Below are 20,230 nucleotides of genomic sequence, written 5' to 3'. Positions count from 1 at the left end.
CCATTATACCTACGGAAATGCTGGCGGTTTCTATATAATAGGGACGGAAAGTCCGCAGAGGAAAACTCACAGACCTGACAACTCTACTGATGAACCCAGAATATAAACCCGAGAGGATATTACTAAAGAGATATTAGGAGAAGGAGAACGATCTGTTGTTACATCAACAAACTTAGAGAACACCAAACAGCAGGTGCCAGAGTCTCGGAATACAAAGAGAGTTTTGTGTGCGGAGTGCAGCGCTGCGGAGAGCATGGTACACACTCAAGAACAAGGCAGGACTGACACGGTCATCCCAGTAACCCACTACTTGTTCCCGCTGTGCCGACCATTACATAAAACATGTTTGCCTAGTAAAACAGAGCTTACATAATGAAGACATTCTGTGTGCCCTGCAAAAAAAATATCCTATTAATATTATAAATGTGAAAGTTTGTGAGTTTGGATGTTTGCGGGTTTGTGTGTTCGGATGTTTGTTAGTCAATCACGCAAAACCCGCTCGACCGATTTGGCTGAAATTTTCCACAAACATAGTTAATACACCCCATTGCGCAATAGGCTACTTTTCGTCACAATAGCGCACATACGTTTTTCCCAGGACCCCCACAAACCCCAAACTCACATCACCATCTCTGCAATCTCACACACTTTGGACCATAGCAAGCCACAAAATTCATATTGCCCTCTACAGCCTCGCCCCTTACCCCACACAATCTCATATACACATACTTTACCACTTTGCCCCTCACCTTAACGATACTCCAGGAGGCTCTCTTTAACGCTCCGGAGCAGCCATGTTTGCCAACCCCCACCGCTCTGACAATCCGCGACACCGCCCACCCATGTCAATACCCCTAGGCGGTCTAATAAATGCAAAAAAAAAAAGTTTAAAAAAAGTAAAAAAAATATTAAAAACAAAAAAACAAAAAAAAAAAAAAAAAAGGATTAAAAATTCACATCACCCCCTTTCCCTAGAACACATATAAAAGTAGTTAAAAACTGTGAAACACATACATGTTAGGTATCCCCGCGTCCAAAATCGCCCGCTCTACAAAGCTATACAAATATTTTTCCTGTTCGGTAAACACCGTGGCGGGAAAAATGGTCAAAAGTGCCAAACTGCCGTTTTTTCACTGTTTTGATTCTGATAAAAATTTGAATAAAAAGTGATCAAAGCAATAACATTTCCTGAAAATGGTAGAACTACAAAGTACACCCGGTCCCGCAAAAAAAGACGCCATATACATCCCCGTACATGCACGTATAAAAAAAGTTACGGCTGTCGGAATATGGCGACTTTTCAAAAAAAAAATTTTTTAACAGTTTTGGATTTGTTTTTAAGGGGTCAAAATGTAACTAAAACCATATAAATTTGGTATCCCCGGAATCGTAACGAAACACAGAATACAGGGGACATGTCATTTTGGTTGCACAGTGAATGCCATAAAACCAAAGCCCGTAAGAAAGTCGCAGAAATGCATTTTTTCTTGAAATCCACCCCATTTTGAATTTTTTCCCTGCTTCCCAGTACATTATATAGAATAAATAATGGTGGCATCATGAAGAAAAATTTGTCCCGCAAAAATTAAGACCTCATATGGCTCTGGGAGCGGAGAAATAAAAAAGTTATGGGGTTTAGAAGGAGGGGAGTCAAAAACGAAAATCAAAAAATGCCATCGGCGGGAAAGGGTTAACTTCAAATACTTCTGTCCCAAAGTCACTATGTAAAGTTTCTCACAAACACCGTATAGCAGCTCAAATACAAATTACATCCAACACAAAAGTCTCACGTATTCTCTGAATTACAGAAAAAACAAGATACAAACTTACATTTCATATCCCATCCCTTATACACAGTACGAAAACCTTACCCGCGCCTGTATATACACACTTCTACAATCACCGCAGACGAAGACGCGGGTACCAGCTAATATATATATATATATATATATATATATATATATATATGCAAAAATAGAATGGAATATAAGGAAGACAGAAGAAGTTACTGTATTTCCTTGTGACCTGGTTGTCAATGAAGCAACAATTATGTAAAAGGATTCTGCTATCTCAATTTTGCAATCGGTAATCTACTCGTATGTATTAAAATGTTTTAGGACATACCCACGTTTTATAGATTCAAGCCCACCTCTAGAACCTGCACCAATCTTTAGAATAGGTGCAGTCTCACAGTCAATGCGATTGGTAGGATGACCTTGTATTTTCAATTCTTGCCCTTCATTTCTGTGAAGTTCATGAGAACAGCTCATGAATTGCACACGAGACCACATACCCACTCAGTGCTTGCAGGACAAGGTACCAAAGCACCATTCTCGGAGTGGGACCCGCACTTGTTAGATGTGACTAGGCCATAAATTAATCGAGATGGCAATGGCCTTTAAAGAAATGATATCTTCTTCCAAGAACATAAAGAACAGGAAAACATTTTTCCCTATGTTAGATACATTAAGCAACAAAAAGAAAAAAACCACGCGGATTGAGGTCAAAAGGGTCTGGGGGTCAACAACCCCCTTTGTCTTAAGAGGTCAAAGGTTGCCCATTAAAAAGACAATTAGTCCGATTAGGAAGCGTTCATTTACTAATCACGACAGGACATCTGCTTATTTAATTTTAACAGTTTTCTGGCATCTCAAAGAAAAAGCTTAAAGGGAGTCTGTCAGCAGACAACTGGTAAGAAATCTAGTCCCAGTAGTTTATACAGGAGATTCTGCACAGTAAGTAAGCGGCCATTTTCTTGTAGCCTGTGGGCATGTGCAGTCGGCTCTGCCCGAGGCCTAAGGCCTCGCAGATTGAAACCCAGCACAGAAAAAGACAAAGGGAGAGGCCGTTCCAGAAGAAGATGGAGGCGGCACTGGAGAGTTCCCTCACAGCATTGGGGATGCCCCCATTGCTGTTTGAGCGCTGGGGACCGCCCCCCAGTGCTGCGAGAGAAAACTCATTTGCATACCGACGAAAACCAGGATTCCTACCGAACGGCGGCGCAGAGAAGACATCTAAAGGTAGGAGAAGAATAGCCTATGCGTTAGTCACAAAAAAAAAAAATTAAAAAAAAAAAAAAAAATTGCGTTTTAATGATAGGATCCCTTTAACTGGACCCCAGCACTGCTAACCACTTACGGGGTGTTCACTCTGGCACCCTGTGTCATTCCACTGGGTTTCTGCAAACTGCTGATGTCTGTATGGAGCCTCTCTGTGGGGAAACCTTTTTTTTTTTTTTTTTTTTTTTTGGGCCGGAGACAAAGTCGGACATGTAGGACTTTTTGTCCGGCCAAAAACGGTTTCCCCATGGAGAGGCTGCAGGTGGACACTGGCTGCTTGCTTTTAAAACCCATTCAAGGCTTAGGCTGGAAACCTGGTGGAATGACACAGGGCGCAAGTGTGAACGCCCCCTAAGCCACTGCGCTGCCAGACTTTGGATCCCTGTTCACTTATTCCACTTGGGAGTCCCATTTACACTGCGTATATCAATTACTTGCATGCACTAATGTCTCCCCACCAAAATTGCTGTCCTCATTACACACACGTATTGTAATTATACATATATATAGGCACACATACGGCAGTCGGTACTGGAACCAAAATGGTCTCATTTTAGCATATCAAGTTCCATGGGCTTTGTACTTATGAGGGACAAGGACCCTGAATCACTGCCATGTATAGGTAAGTGTCTTTGGTTTGGCCAGTATGTTTGTCATGGCGCACTGCCTGGAAAGTCTCCATACAGATACAGCGAGAAACCGAAATCCAGAGGTTGAAAACCGGGAAAGCGTTCGAACATACCCATACCATAAAGGACTTCTCTAGCAACCAAAGACTACTCATGGAGAATTGAGACTATTGATTCTATCCGCACATTATATGATATTTATGATATAAAATCGGCACAAAGAATTATTGAAGACAATAACACTGATAATATAAAAAAAGAAGATCACACCTTACATTGTTCAGGAAAATCAGCCGCCAGTAGGAAACTGAAAAAAATATTTTAATTCAAGACACAAAGTAAAGGGATTAGGTGAAAAAACACAAAGAATTCTTTGTTGCCAAAAAAGAAAAAAAAAAAAATAGATTATGTGGAGGCCGGAGCCGGGAGCTCTTATCTTTAGTTTCATGACAGCCTGCCAAAGGGCAGTCCGGAAATAAAAGAAAATCCCACAAAAACCATCAACCTGTTCTATTACATAACACATTACAAATCCCCCTGTCAGTGCGAAATGTAGGTTATAAATAACTAATGCAATGATGTAAGCCTGACAATGAAGACGCACAACCAGGGAAAACAAACATGAGTAGTCTGAGAGTATTAGTCACCCACGGTTTCACAATCCTGAAACCTAAGGTGGGTGTGTTTATTGTAAATCTATCAATCTTCCAGAGCTATATACCCAGAAAGGCTTTACTGACAGGATACAGGGAAAAGTTAGTAGTTGTACAATGGTTAGGAAAATTTTAGTTCTGCTTTGGGTTTCCATTCGCATTTTCAAAATCAAAGCTAACAGTCAGCCAACAAACATTGTTGCACCCAGACGTTAGCCGCAGGGCAGTGTAGTCGTAGTCAGAGAGTAAGGCCATGTTCGCATGGGGTATTATGGGCCAGAATTTGACGTGGAGTCGGTCTAAGATTCTGGTCCAAAAAACGGGTAGCTGCGATTTGATGCCAATGCAGTGCATCCAGTCACGGTACTCTGCTCCGGATTAGGCCCAAATAAATGGGCCTAGTTGGGTCGGAGTGTCTTCAGGCGGACATCCGGCCACGGCATCCACCTGAAGAATAAGCATGTGGCTTCTTTTTTTTCCGGGAGCTGGAACAAACCGCTCTCAGAAAAAAGAAATGACGGGCTCCCACCGATTTCAATGGGAACCATTTTTTTTGGTCAGGATTTTGAGGCAGATTCCGCCTCAAAATCCTGACCAAAAAACCCCACGTGAACTCAGCCTACGACTAGTTCACAAGGGGTCTTTTGGTAGAGAATGGCTCCCATTGACTTCAACAGGAGCCGCTCGCTTTTTTTTTTTTTTTTTCGCTACCTAGTAGCGGAAAATAGAAGCAAGCTGCCCTAATTCCGCAGTGAGGCAAGTATAATCCGGAGCGGAATGCCGCAACGGAATGTGCACACGCGGAACTCTGTGAGAACTAGACCTTAAGCTAAGTTCACATGGAGGAATTTGGTCAGGAAAAATCTGCTCAGAAAAAAATTCCTGAGGTGTTTTTTGAGGCGTTTTCCGACAAAAAAAAAAAAAAAAAAATCAATGCAAGTTAATGGGAGGCAGAAAATCCACCTGGCGTTCGAGACATTTATTGTCAAAAACCGCTAGCGGTTTTTCCGCCTCCCACTGACTTGCATTGATTTGTTCAGGCGGAAAACGCCTGAAGAACGGACATGTCGCTTATTTTTTACGCTAGCAGAAAAAGAAATAAAGAAAAAAAAAAAAAAAAAAAAAAAAAAAAAAAAAAAAAACAGGTTACAGAGGACTGTATGGTCTTCAAAGGGTCCCATTCTTACTCTTCCGCATCACGGGCATTGAAGCCATGGCGGTCACCTGAGTTGTTTCACCTCTGGCCTGACTAGTGCAGGTCCGAGAAGTTACACAAGCCCAGATGTTCCCTGGATTTTCCAATTTGACTAGAAAACCCCTTTGTTGTGGTTTCTGAAACTTACTTTAAGGGTAAGGCCCCACATTGCAGCAACACCAGATTTTTGGGAGGTTTTTTAGCAAACGGGCTCTCTGTCGTTCGGGTCCCCCGGCAGATTCGAACAACGAAGGGCCCAGCACTAGTGTAAACGTAGCCTGAGGCCGTGTGTAGTGGATGGGATGCAAACTAATCCCACAAACCAATGTTTTGCGCTACGGATTTTCACCACAAAGCACGTCAATTGTTGCCGCACATTCACCCACAATTTTCAACCTTTGCCATCAAAAGATTGAAAGCCGGAGCAATCCACCCAGGAGTCGCAGCATTTTTCAGTACAGGGGTTCCTGCAGCTTATCAAACACATGAGGCCTGAGCTTTAAGGCAGCATCGCAAAATATTTAAGAGGGTAGTGTATAATAACAATGGTTTAGAAGAGTGCCGCAGCATGGAGGCCTTGGCTACAAACATACATGTTATACAAGTGATAAAATACTGCAGCTATACAACACCAGGCACTACATAGGCACTCGGCAGAGCTGCACAGGAAGACTAAATCCATTTGTTCCAGCTTCCTACTAATCTCTGCTCCATCACCCACTCCCAACCTGTTCTTGCTCCCCCATCCCACCTCACTAAATCAGGAGGGCTTTTCCTGGCATTTAGGATTAGTCATCGCGGCGGCTCCCTCTGTTTATGTAATGCCTGCGTTCCTATTATGTACTCGTTTCTTCTGCATGGTATCTGCCTTGAATGTGTCCATTTACTTTGTGATAAAATAAGTTTATATGAGAGCCCCGAATGATAAAACCCACAGAGCACAGTTTCATGGCTTCCAGGTCAGGAGTACCACCATGTAGATAGTGGAGGCACTCGGACAGGCAGGCAGTGGAGGCGCTCGGACAGGCAGCACCTACCATATTTTTTCCTGTTCTATCAAGCATTTGAGCAGTATGGAGCTTCGATTAAGCTCACGCTAGGTTCACACTAATGTCGCTCTATCTATTCTGGTCCTGAGGAAGAAAGGCAGACAGCTACAATGGCTGACAAATAGGGTGCTTGTTCTTCTACAAACAGACTTGCAGCACTTTTTCATTTAGCAATTTTCAATGCACACTGCAACGGAGTCTCCAGATTCCAATGCAGATAAACATAGCCTGGAAGGGTCTGTTCCAAGAAGGAAATGTGCACAGGTACCAAAATGGGTGGGTCAGGGGAAATCAGAGTAGGTCAGGATCCTAAAGGTGGAAGAACAGTGTTAACTCTTGGCAGTCCTGGAATACCCTTTCTTCATATTTTACACAGTTCCTGCTATTCCTCCTAAAATTTATGGATTGACAACTTGGTTTTAATCAGTTGGGGTATGTCTTTACAGTGTCAGAAATTGTCCAGTGAAAGCCATCAGTGTTAAGCCAGTTGCACACGACCATGTTCCAACAAGCTGCTGTTAAGGAATGGCACGGTCAGCATGTGGGCGACACAGATGGTCACCTCGTGCTGCCCATGCACTAGCCACTTTCATTTAACGAATATTGTATATACTAGAGTATAATTCGACCCGAATATAAGCCGACCCCCCTAATTTTACCACAGAAAAAAAAAAAAAGGGGGAAAACTTGTTGACTCGAGTATAAGCCGGGGGGTGGGGGGGTGATGCATGATATTCTGTTTGTGCTCATGTTAATCCTAGCCGGCTTCAGGCCTATATGGTAATATCCCAGATGTCACGTGGTCTGGGACATTACCATATAGGCCCAAAGCCTGTGATAGTAGTAATAGCCTGTCACTGCTAGCACAGGCTTTGGGCCTGTATGCCAACAGGCTGCCACTGCTACCATAAGGCTTTGGGCTTGTTGATAATGCCCCAAGATGTCTGGCCCAAAGCCTGTGCTTGGGCATTATCATAAAGGCCCAATGCCATATGGTAGCAGCCTGTTGCCATACAGGCCCAAAGCCTGTGCTAGCAATAACAGGCTATTACTACTACCACAGGCTTTGGGCCTATATGGTAATATCCCAGACCAAGTGACGCCTTGGATGTTACCATATAGGCCTGAAGTCGGCTAGCATTAACATCAGATCCCGGAGAGGTGAGTAAAATTGTTTAGTATTTTCTCTCACCTCCCCTGGGGCTCCGATTATTATACTCGGGTGTCTGAAAAGACGGAATACTTCAGCAGGTAGCGACCTATTATAAAACAAACATTAAGTTCTCATACTTACCGACATCGCGCTGCTGCTCCCGCCACTGCTCGTCTTCTCCTGCGTCTCAGCGTAGGGGGCGTGATGACGCTGCCTGTGCTGAGACGCAGTAAGACGTCATCGACAAACGCCAGGTGCAGGCCTGAGCTAATGTGGCCACGTCACCTGGCGTGTGTTGTAGCCAGGGGAGGGGGCCAAGACTGGAGTGGTAATTTCGTATTGACTCGAGTGGTAATTTCACTGGTCCGCAGTAAAAGACATCTGTGGGAGGCCGCTGGAACAACGCTGCTGCCGATAAGTGGTCGGTGAGGCAGCACTGTCTCCAGGGCCGCCTTAAGAGGTTTCCAAGGCAGAGAAGATGCTCTGGAAACATCTTGAGGTGGTCCTGGAGGCAGCGCTGCCTCACCTCTCACCTACCGGCAGCAGCGCTGCTCCAGCGCCCTCCCACAGATGTCTTTCACTGCGGACCAGTCATGTGACATTTTCGCGTATTGACGAGAGTATAAGCCGAGGCTCACTTTTTCAGCACAAAAACTGCGCTGAAAATCTCTGCTAATACTCGAGTATATACGGTAGGAGCCATGGAAGAAAGGCCACAAAAAAAAAAAAAAAAAAAAAAAAAAAAAAAAATCGGATCGGTTCATATTTTGCAGCCCAGACTGTCGGCCTGAACATGTAACAGTGTAATTCACGTTCGTGTACAGGCCCATAGAAGTGAATGCATCAGTGTGTTATCCGGGGGGAAAAAAAACGGATAGCACACTGACCTAACACAGTCATCTGCAAGGGAGCTTAGACTGCGAAGGGAAACACTTACACAAAATTGTAATTGCAACACCCATTTGTCAATTTATTCACACATTTTCAGCACAGCAGATATGTTATTTAATCAAGAATACAACGATTTACTAAAACGGACAAGGAAGGAGAGGTGACAAATACACTTCAATCCATGAGTGTAACAAACATCTGCGTAGGACCACAACCTATATGCCACAGAGGTCTAAAGTGAAGAACTGTCAGCGGCTACATTGCACATAATAAAGTGGCTCATGTACGTACGTGTGCATGTATACCTATGTGTAAGTCAGCATTGATGGAGTCATGCAGAGTCCCAGGATTATTGGGTTATTGTCCAATCACACTCCAGACACTTCGGTTAATTAAAAGCTATTTTTATCATATTGGCAGTGAGGCTGCAGACGCCATTGTCACACTATATATGACTTTATATAAATCTGGTGACCTGTATTACTGGCACATAATATTCCAAACATAAGAAATACGGTACATCAGAAATTCCCCAAATATAAAATAAGATATTAAAAGTATGCCAAATATTACTAACAAATAATAGATCACATTATGTGGAAATCTTCCGATGCAAATATTCCAAGTATGTTTATGGTGCTTTCTCTGATAAAATATGTAACATAGTGAACATATCCAGCATTCCCAGTTATCTTTCTACAAGCCTATATGTGGTCTATCACCATGTACTATACTATATATGTACTATATGTCAACACTACAGGCTCATGAAGTACAAGGTAGGGGACAGACAAGACTTTTAGTATGTAAGGCCTTATTCACACGACTCAAACACCTATGTGAACGGCCCACCATTGTGAAAGAACCACAGATGTGGGAATATAGTCTAAGGTTTATTTCACATCTGTGCTGGAGACTCCGCAGCAATGTCCGACACCGTTTTGGAAACCCAATGGACCCCATTATAGTCAATGGGGTCTGCCGGGCTTTGTCTGCAACAGATTCAATCGAGTCAGCTTTCCTCCAGACCAAATCCAATTTGGAGAATTTTTTTCATATAGATCTACATTGATTTGTTCCTATGTTATGCCTTATGGAAAAGTATGATAAATTAACAAACGGGTGCAACTGTTCCCCTGCTAAGACATCCTGTAACAACGTCTCCAGTTATTGACAGTTGTCAAATCACATTTGCATGTGGAACAATAGAAAAGAGGAAATGACCGACCTTTAATACAGACAAGAATCTAAAGCATTCCCCCCAAAGTAAGGTCACTGGCACCTCCCCAAACACTTGGAATTCCCTTAAGGATGTATTCACACAGAGTAACGCCAGGCGTTTTTTGTGTGTTTTTTGCACATAGCGCCACGTTTACGCCGCGTAGCGCCGCGTTAACGCCGCGCTATTTAGCGGTGGCGTTGCCCGGCGTTAACGCGGCGCTACACGGCGTAAACGCGGCGCTATGTGCAAAAAACACACAAAAAACGCCTGGCGTTACTCTGTGTGAATACAGCCTAACAACTTCAATTACAGAAGGCAGTACAAACACTCCAACACATATGATGGGAAGGCATTGGAGGAGGAGTTGGATTTTTCTTTTATTATGGTTGTAGGAAACACATAAAGGGATTCTATCATTAGAATCACTTTTTCCAGTACTACCTCTTAAGAAAGGCTATTCTTCCCCTACCTTTAGATGTTTTCTCTGCGCCGCCGTTACAGTGATACTCAGATTTCTCCATATGCAAATGAGTCTCCAGACAGCACAGAGGGTGTCCCCTGTGCTGCCTAAAGGCTCTCCAGCGACGCCCTTCTTCTTCGACAGCCGCACGTGTCCTCCTACATCTTCTTCCAGCGAAACAGCGTTCACTCGTATAGCAGCAACAGATAAAGGGACAACAAGACATATGCAGTTGGCTCTGCCATCGGGAAGAGCCAAGTGCACATATGTAGTTGGCCATTTTTCTGTTGCCGCTACATGAGCATACTGCGCATGCACAGTATACTTCTGTAGTTCTACGGAGTACAGAGCATGCTCCGTACCTCTGTAGTGGCTTACTACGCGGAAGATGACGCAGGAGGACGCACACGGCTGTAGAAGACTTACACAGTAAAAATATGTGAAATGTAGAAAACAGGGCACTCACCCGCCACGGGATACATAAAACATTGCTGCTAGACACTGCCTGTCTAGGTTTTTTCACAGTGAGCACCACCCTGGGATTTTATTTATTCCATGGTTTTTTGGCTGTTACAGCTGGAAGATTTGCCAATACTGACACAAGATTGTGAATACGAGCGCTGTTGCAGTAGTGCCGCTGACTACTTTGTTCTTTACACAGTAAAAAGCTGCCATTTTCTTGTGGCCTGTGGGCAAGCGCAATCAGCTCTGCCCAAGGCCTACAAGTTTGACCGCCTGTGCCGGAAGATGACGTGTGAAGAGGACGTTCCTGAAAAAGATGGCGGCGGCGCTGGAGAGTTCTCTCGCAGCATTGGGGATGCCCCCAATGCTGTTTGAGCGCTGGGGCCCGCCCCCAGTGCTGCGAGAGAACTCATTTACAAAAGACGAAAAGTTGGATTTCTACGGAACGGCGGCGCGGAGAAGACAATGAAAGGTAGGAGAAGAATAGCCTTTCTTAACGCCATTCCTACGTGTCAACAAGACATGTGAAATGTGTTTTAATGATAGAAACCCTTTAAGTCCTACCTGTACACATCCATCGGACAAGGCAGGGAAACAAACAGTAAGCCTCGGCGTGCCGAATTCTGTGCCAGTTTACGAGATGACTCCCAGGCTCTGCTCATCATATTGCCTTTATTGATCGCTTCAACTGAAACGGACGTTGCCAATCAATAGTCAGCTCCATAATTACACGAGCGAACCAGAAAACGTCCATTATTTATATAACATTGTGTCATAATCCTGACAAGTCTTTTTCCGTCAGGAGCATTCACAGGTCACAAATGGAGAAAAAAAAAAAATATGCATTAGATACTCTGGCTATAAAACCCCTCATCATAAATATCTATATATACAAAGTTTTCTAGGACTGGCTGCCTACGAGTTGGCAGAACAAATCAAAGGCGGTATATTAGCATATCAAGGCTGTAGCAAATTCTTTGTTTTCATGACAACTTGCGATCGTTCCCAAATTTCTGGTTTCCCATTGGTCGGTGCGGCTTCCTGATTTGCCATAAAGATTATTCTGCTAGGGGAAAAAAAAAAAAAGCAGGCTAAATAAAGATGGCTTCAGAAAGCGGCGCTCTGGCCCAGGACTGCAGTCCCCGAGGCTGAAGCAACTGACAGCTATGCTAATGATAACGCTGATATCCCACGAGCTGACAGACAAACAAACCGGCGCAATGAGACTGGACACGCTTACACCTGTTCCTTTTATTTTCTGCACACGCCAATCGCTTAGCAAGCAATTTAGCAGGGGGAAAAAAAATATAAAAAATTTGCAAATGCCATGCATCTGTAAATTTGCAAGCAAACACTATGCATGGGAGTAGATCTACATAGGACAGCGTACGTATTGTAAATCTACACATTCACATCAGAATATCCATCTGTCACAATTGATTTCCCCTGTTCTGATCTAGAATACAGTGCAGCATCCTCCACGGGAATCTCTATTCAAAGTATTATCAGCATCACACCAAGCAATAGCCGTTATTACCTAAAATAGTCAGCCAATAGGAAGCATCCTCCCCCCCCCTCCTCTTCTATTAACCATCGCCGTTCTGATCATGGCAGCTTTATACAGCAACGTATTAGCACCGCTAGGCTGTTTCACCCATGCAGGCAGCTGAAGTTAAAGAGACTCAGGGCCGCCTTTTCCTTTGCAGTAAGTGGGTCACCAAACGGGAATATTGGAGAGGGCCTAGGATCACGTGACGACGTCGCACAGGCCTCTGCACAACATGCTCTACCAGCCAGGCCTGCAGGATTTCACACCACGGATTGCACCGAATGAATTTTATCATCTTTCCAGCAGAAACGCTAATAAAAAAGGGATCTTTATATGAACTGTGCATGGAGATAGATAGATAGATAGATAGATAGATAGATAGATAGATAGATTCGGACTAGTAATGGAGGTCTACTAGTAACACGTCTTGTCTTTATGGGGCTGCATTCACACTATAGAGACATTCTAGAGATCCATTTTCCAAACACATGAAAGGAAATTGGAATAGGAGAGAAGGGGGTGACGTTTTGACATATTTCTAGATTTGGAAAGGGTTGGTTGTTCCTTGTTTTTTATTGTGTTCTTATTCTTAACAAAAAAAAATGACGGATGGTAAGCAGATTGTGGAAGGCGGCACAAATTCTGCATTCATTACTACAGGATATTTCCATGCACCCATCTGAAATCTGCATTGTAACATGTCAATACTTACTATGAAAACAACAGTGAATCATCCATTGACGATCAGGTGGATTGGCCTTGGCTTTCTGCTGCAGATTTTTACATGAGAAACCATTCAGAATTGAAGTTTTGCACCCCACATCACACTTTCCATGGGTGGAGGTAGGGCCAGCACCCTGCTTGATCTATGTTTAGCCGCACAGACCACGGAGCATGTGCCTTATTTACAATGAGGAGGTCACCAGGTCATAAATTAGGTGCAAACTCCGGCAGGGCAGGGATTATCAAGGCAGTGGTGCTAAACACTGGTCTTGATCGATCAGCCCGTTTGAGTCCTGCTATGAGTAAATCAGGGCTCCCATAAAGAAAACCCCTTTCAAAATGCAGGTGCTCCAAAGATCAGGTGGTCCACTCAGCATGTCCAGTAAAAAACAGACTTTGGATGGGGGCCACACGGTGGCTCAGTGGTTAGCACTGCAGCCTTGCAGCGCTGGGTCCTGGTGTTCAAATCCCGCCAAAGGCAAAAAGCCATCTGCAAGGAGTTTGCATGTTCTCCCCGTGTTTGCATGGATTTCCATCCCATATTTCGAAAAAAAAAAAAAAAAAAAAGACATACTGATAGGAAAAAAAAAATGTACATTTTGAGCTCTATGTGGGGCTCACAATCTACATTAAAAAAAAAAAAAAAAACGGACTTTGGCCAAGTGCACACCCAAGGGAAATCCAATTTGACAGATATCTCATACACACCAGTCTACTCAGGGATCCGTATACTCGTCCCAAGAAACAGCTTGTTATATATAGTGTTGAGTGAATAGTAGATTTGAATACTTCGCTCCCATAGGAATGCATGTTAGTGGCCGATGCCGCTTAACCCCTTGGCGTTCCCCCGCTTACCCGCATTCCTATGGGAGCACTATTTTTCTAATACTGTTCGTGCATCTCTAGATATATAGATATAGATAGATAGATAGATAGATAGATAGATAGATAGATAGATAGATAGATAGATAGATCCTTCAAACAGGTTGTTAAAACAATGGTCATGTGAATAGATCCTTTAAAGTCTATGGGAATGTGTGCTGGCTGTTAATATAATGGCTAGCACACGGCCAATGAACCCTTTCGTGTCAATGAGCCCTTTGTAGGGGAGATGAATGACCAGATAGGCCTTCCCTTTACAGCAGTCACAGCAAAGGAAACGTAGATTATACGGTACCACTGACATGATCATATGCTACCCTAAAACTGCACACAGCTTTTCCCAACACATACCACTAGAAAGCAGTTCCACTTGCGGTGCCAGGAGCATGTGCAAGGACCACTCACTGGATTCCTATAGAACGAGCAGGGGAATCAATATTTTTTTCCTATAAAACTAGATCTCTCTCCATCTGCTCACCCTTTACCATGTTACCTGCAGAACAGACATCCAGTTCCACCCATATCACAGGTTACCTTTAAATATAGTCTACATTACCTCCAGAAGGCAACCAATGTATCTCGCCAAGGCTCTCCAATACACAGCAGATGTCATAATTGGACATATTACTGGCTTACTATGGATGAAAAAAAAATAAATTGGTCTACAAACTGTGCAACTATGTGTTTTAGACAAGGGACGTGGATGTATATTGCTGTCTTAAAATGTCCGTCTCAAAGGAAGCCAACTCATAGCAAAATCTGGACTGGAAATAATTCTGCCGAATATTAAGACTGCTTAGTCTAAATTGGCACTGACTTAGCTCATATCTAAATTATATAGTGCAAAGGATCCTCATCTCTGAAGCCCCATGAACATGGAGTAATCCAGACTGGAAAATCTTGACCATCCATCAGCAGGATTTCCAAGTCCGAAGCTAGTTAGGAGTTTCCCTGCACCGGTGACATAGGACGCCGGAGTCCCTGGATGCCTGTAGCTTCACCGATAGCACTATACACAGTAGATGACAGCAGATATCACCTACTATCCTGGCTACAATGTAAACCAAATCAAACCGCCCTCTACTAACATTTCAGCCATACTTTAAAAGACCGCCAAGCACAAGGACCCCCAAATGCATTGTTGCCAGATCTTATGGACAGTCTTGAAGGCTGACAAACACGTACATTGTATTTATCCTCTTTCCTTACTCATTTCGCAGCGGTGTGTCCCTTTAAGGTGTCGCGCTAATCATGTTCTATTTTTACATCCTGACACAGACTACATTACCTAACTACAGCAAAACATATTTTCCGTTCACCCATGCCAGATAAAATATTCTGTAGGCTGATGCTTAGGAGAACGTGGTTAGGAATCAAACCTATAGCTCTTACTTGTATCTGATCCAATAGGAACATCGCATTTCCATCTGGATAGACACCTACGCACCCCGATCCACAGGGTGTACGGCCAAAACCTTGTTTATCAATGGATGCCAACCAGGTGGTTTTGGTTTTTTTTCCACTGGTTCTGCCATGTAATGTACAGTTTCCATCTAGTGAGCTGGCATCTTGAGAAAGATTGCTCTAAATATACTCCAGGCGAGTAAACTACTTTCTTCATTGTTTTTTTTTTTTTTTGTCAAAAACTACACCAAATATACCTGCTTTAGGCAATGACCTTCAACATAGATGTGAACAGAACCTTACTTGTCGGCTGCATTTTCCGCCACCCATTTCGGAGGACCCCACAACCAACCTCGTGTAATCCACCCTGCACCCATGATCTTGCACCGGTATGTTCCCAAAGTAATAAGTGATGATAAAGATATTCCTACTACTAGAGCGTGAAAATGAAATTAAGAAGTGTCATTTGTGACCTCAATAAGAGGTCATCTATACGTCCACCTTCCAAGGTGCATGCACATGATGCAACGCGGCACTGATTCTTGCAGGATAACTCGCGTCAGGATCAGGATCGCGACATTGACTTCAATGGGTTATGTTTAGCGCGCGATACACATTTAAATTGATGGGGTAAAAAGCCTTCCACTGATTTCAATGTGTTATGCGCACTAAACGGATCCCATTGAAGTAATTGAGATTCTGTTTTGCAGCGCTGATCCTTACACGAGTTTTCGTGCAAGAATCAGCGCCGTGTTACATCGTGTGCATGCACCCATAGATTGTAAGCTCTTGCAAGAGGGCCCTGGGTCTCATTGTGTGAACTGGCTTACTACTCTGTCATGCCTCATTGTGTCTTGAACCCTACAAATTGTACAGTGCTACAGAATAGGTTGGCACTATAAAAATAAAATGTATTATTAGAAATATTTGAGGGCAATCCCTGAGGATTACGTGCAAAATAGTGAGGCCTCTGGACTGGGATTCAGCTGAAACGTGGACGTACCCTCACTGAAGGACAACCATTTCAATGATGTGCCCTTTAGTCTGACTTCAGGGGATCCCATTGATCTGAGGGTGAATGAAGTGACGCTCTGGCTAGCTCCAGCAGTTCCAAAAAGTTAAATGGAACAAGTTTGTCAGTCCATTCATCCAAAGAGGAATAGAACCCCCGTTCTCAAAATCAGTACAGTCCCTGTGCATAGGGAATGTCCTGACCTTACTCTCAACAGCTGATGCTGAGAAAAAGAAGAATTGGGCATGATCAATTTCCTTCGTTGACAAGGAAGATATCCCTCTGACTTATCTCCCGCTCTCTTTTGCGCCAAGTGTGCATGTGTCTAGGGCAAAGATAAGAGTAATAGCCGTCGGCTGAGCACTGGTCCTGTCTATGGGGTGACGTCGCCTTTCGTTCTGGTTTTTCTATAAGAATCTGGGTGAAGACAACGCATCTTATTCCTTTGCTATACAAGAGTCTACAATGGCTTCCTGATAGAACAGAACTCATCTGTGTCTTCTGGATCTTTTTCATGTGTGTTTAGTCTGGAAGATAAATTTACCTTATTAGAACATATGGTAACTTTTCATGGTTGGAATCCAGTTTTGGAATCCAAATTGTTCATCTGCTTCGAAGAATATCTATCTATCCATCTATCTATCTATCTATCATTATTACACAAACGTGAGGACACGACAGAGAAATTCCCCACCAGCGTCCACCACAAGGAGCGATCATCTGCAGGATCCGGAGACATCTGCTACAACATAAGCATTGACACACATAGATATACACTGACATAAACGTCAAAAGCGAGACTAAACCCAAGTATCGCCGCTGCCAAAACTGCCAAATGTTTTGTGGATTATTATTAGGAATACAAGAACGTTGTGCATTTGTGGAGGAGAAAGAATCAGAAGACTATTATGGATCAAAGCAGACGTCACTCAAAAGGAAAGATTAACATAAGGGTCATGTGATGGATTTAAAGGGGATGTTCAAAATTTACAAACATTTAGCCAAAAACAGAGTCTAGGATAATGGAAAACCTATACTCCATTCTGATGGTCCTCGAGAATCCTACGCTGTACATCGTCCGCAAGTGCACCGCGGCATCAGGGGTCTGCTTAAGTCATCGCTCTAGCAAGTAAGTAGAGACCAGCAGGGACTATCAACATGACAACTATCTAACAGAACACATTGACTAGTCAGAGTTTTAAGGAAAGCTGGGTGACAACCCTTGAAGGAGTTATAAACGCAACCAAGTTAGAGGCCATCCAGCTTTCCCAGGGACAGAAGCATTCATTTTTCACAACCTATAAAGAACTTTTATTTATTTTGCTTACTTGTATAGCGCCATCATATTCCGCAGCGCTTTAGAGACAGTCACTGACCCATATAGCGCTCACTATCCTCGCTTTTAAGCAGAGATCTTTAGATTTTGGGTGGGTGCGCCAGCCGACACATTGATGGAGGAGCCATACCTGAGCGTCCCATACGGCCTGACCTGAGCGTCCCATACGGCCTGACCTGAGCGTCCCATACGGCCTGACCTGAGCGTCCCATACGGACTGACCTGAGCGTCCCATACGGACTGACCTGAACGTCCCATACGGACTGACCTGAACGTCCCATACGGACTGACCTGAACGTCCCATACGGACTGACCTGAACGTCCCATACGGACTGACCTGAACGTCCCATACGGACTGACCTGAACGTCCCATACGGACTGACCTGAACGTCCCATACGGCAGCAATCTACATTTTTATAGCTGGGGTGAGACTGCAAGGGGCACCGAAATCTGACTGGACAAAAGATAACCCCCCACAAGAAGAAGGAGCCCCAGTACGTACTCATTTCAAGATTTCACTGCAATCTTTACCCTAACTTTTAAAATCTGTGTCGCCATTCAGGGTTCTTAGAAAGCTGGTTGTCAACTTTTGCTGGACCTATAACGGCCATCACTCAGCTGTCCCAATGCTCTGACCAGCACCACTTCCAAGTTATGCAAATATAGATCCTAAATCCTTTACTATTGCATAACTAGGCAGTTTTCCCATTCATGATTCTTGGAAAGCTGGGTGACAGATTATGCAGTGTTATAATGATGATCATACTGACCATAACAGAGTCCTGACCAGCAAATATGTCAAGTTATGCAGCAGACTGATACAGTTACCAAACCAGGCAAATTTGCCATTCAGGACTCTTGGGAAGCTGGGTGAGGGTCTATGTTGGCACGGTATCATAGGTTGGTTTTTTTTCTGAGATCTGATGAGCGAAAAAGTCAAGTTTTGCATTCTGTTGCTCGGGCACTTTTGCCAAGCTGGGTAACAGTCTATAATACTGCCCATCACCCAACTTTTCTAAGGTCACCATTGGCAAATATTCCAAATTCGGTAACAGATCTCATACTGTTACACAACACAGCAGTTTTGCAATTCAGGACTCTTAGAAAGCTGGGTGGCCCATTGTATAATAATTGCCATATCAGTCAACTTTTTATGAGCGCAGGCTGCCAGATGAAGAACACACTGTTGATAATGCAGCTTTCTGACACTCCTGAATGGCAAACCTGCCACTTTATGCAGGTATGCATCCCAGATACTGCACAGAGGCAGTTTTGCCATTCAGGGTCGTAGGTTGGCACTGCAGGGGCATCACTCAGCTTTCCCAGAAACAGAAGGGGCTATACAAATAACACGTTGGGGGGGGGGGGGGGGGTACTACAAGTAGCAGCAGGCTGGTACGCCACAGGTGTGCACGGTGCTGGCAGGGCCTCCAGGGCCTGCACATCCAGCACTTGCAGGCTATGCCTCCTCTCCCAGCACCGCCTAGTAACATGGCTATATATATGTCACAAGTGACCAGCAGCAGCATGGGGACTCATTGGGCATCTCCGTGCACGGCTGCAGCCAGGTCAGTGCGCGCTAGGCCCGGGTGCCAGGGCCAGTCCCGGGCTCCTGAGCACTGCAGCTGTGCGGGCCTCTGCTTCTTATATGAGAAGTTGTATGTATACAGACACGGAGCTGCGCGATGCGTGTCACCTTCAGGAGGGACGGGCGCAGGCGGGAATTGCCACTCACCGTCAGCGCTGTCCGTCCGGAGCGGCTCCTCATCCTCCCATCTGGAGGGCTGTCATACGGGAGATGTGCTGCTGCTGGTGCTGCTGCTGCTGTGCCTCGCTCGGCTCCGTCCCTTCCTTCCCTCCCGGGCAGGTCTCGTTACAGAGATGACATCATCCCTCCTTCAGACGTGCACCTGATTGTCAGGATGCGGCCCCTCCCCCTACACGCAGGTCATTGTGCTTCTTAAAGGGGCTGCAGCGCCGTGCGAGCGTCGTCTGATGCCGCAGCTCGCTGGGAGAGTGTGAGTGGAGGTGCGGGGCACAGCCTACACCAGCCAGCCAGTGCTGCGGGAGAGGGAGGGGGCGCTAGTGCTGCTCGGGAGGATGGACTATGTGCGGACCTGGAGGGTCTTCTTATCCTCCTGCCTCCACAATCACATGCCAAAGCCAGAAAAGAGGAAAAGTGTCCTCCTACTTCTACTGTCCCACTATTGGCCACTCTGTGGCTCCAAAAACTGAAAGTGTGATCCCAGGCTAAGGGGACATCCACACATGCCGGATATTCAGTGGGTTGGTGGGTGGACAATCTAAGGTGGTTAATAGGATTGTCCTCGAATTGGACAAACCCTTGTAGAGGTTGGGGGAGATATAGCATTTAAAAAAAAAAAAACATGCTCACCTGTGACTGGAGCCCCATTGTTCTCTACCAGTACCCGCTCAGGTCATGCCCTTGTCACCAGATGTCCTATATCTAGGGTTGAGCGATCGGGATCCGAAAACATTGGATCCCGTGCAATCCACTTTAGGCATCAGTGGAGGTTGCCCCAGTCTATT

The 20,230-nt window shown here is 44.5% G+C and overlaps 1 protein-coding gene across 6 annotated transcripts in view; it reads right to left on the bottom strand.

Annotated features, from left to right (window-relative positions):
* USP54 (ubiquitin specific peptidase 54) overlaps positions 1 to 19,751 on the bottom strand; it is a 65,032-nt gene extending 45,281 nt beyond the window's left edge. For all 6 annotated transcript variants that reach the window (XM_075257439.1, XM_075257440.1, XM_075257437.1 and 3 more), the window contains exon 1: positions 19,416 to 19,751. The gene's annotated coding sequence lies outside the window, so the exon portion shown is untranslated. The remainder of the gene's footprint in view (positions 1 to 19,415) is intronic.
* Positions 19,752 to 20,230: the final 479 nt, after the last annotated feature.

Source organism: Leptodactylus fuscus, chromosome 10 (genome assembly GCF_031893055.1).
Source record: "Leptodactylus fuscus isolate aLepFus1 chromosome 10, aLepFus1.hap2, whole genome shotgun sequence".
Lineage (NCBI taxonomy): Eukaryota > Metazoa > Chordata > Amphibia > Anura > Leptodactylidae > Leptodactylus > Leptodactylus fuscus.
The sequence above is the reverse complement of the archived record's forward strand: the minus strand, read 5'-3'. Positions and strand labels throughout refer to the sequence as shown.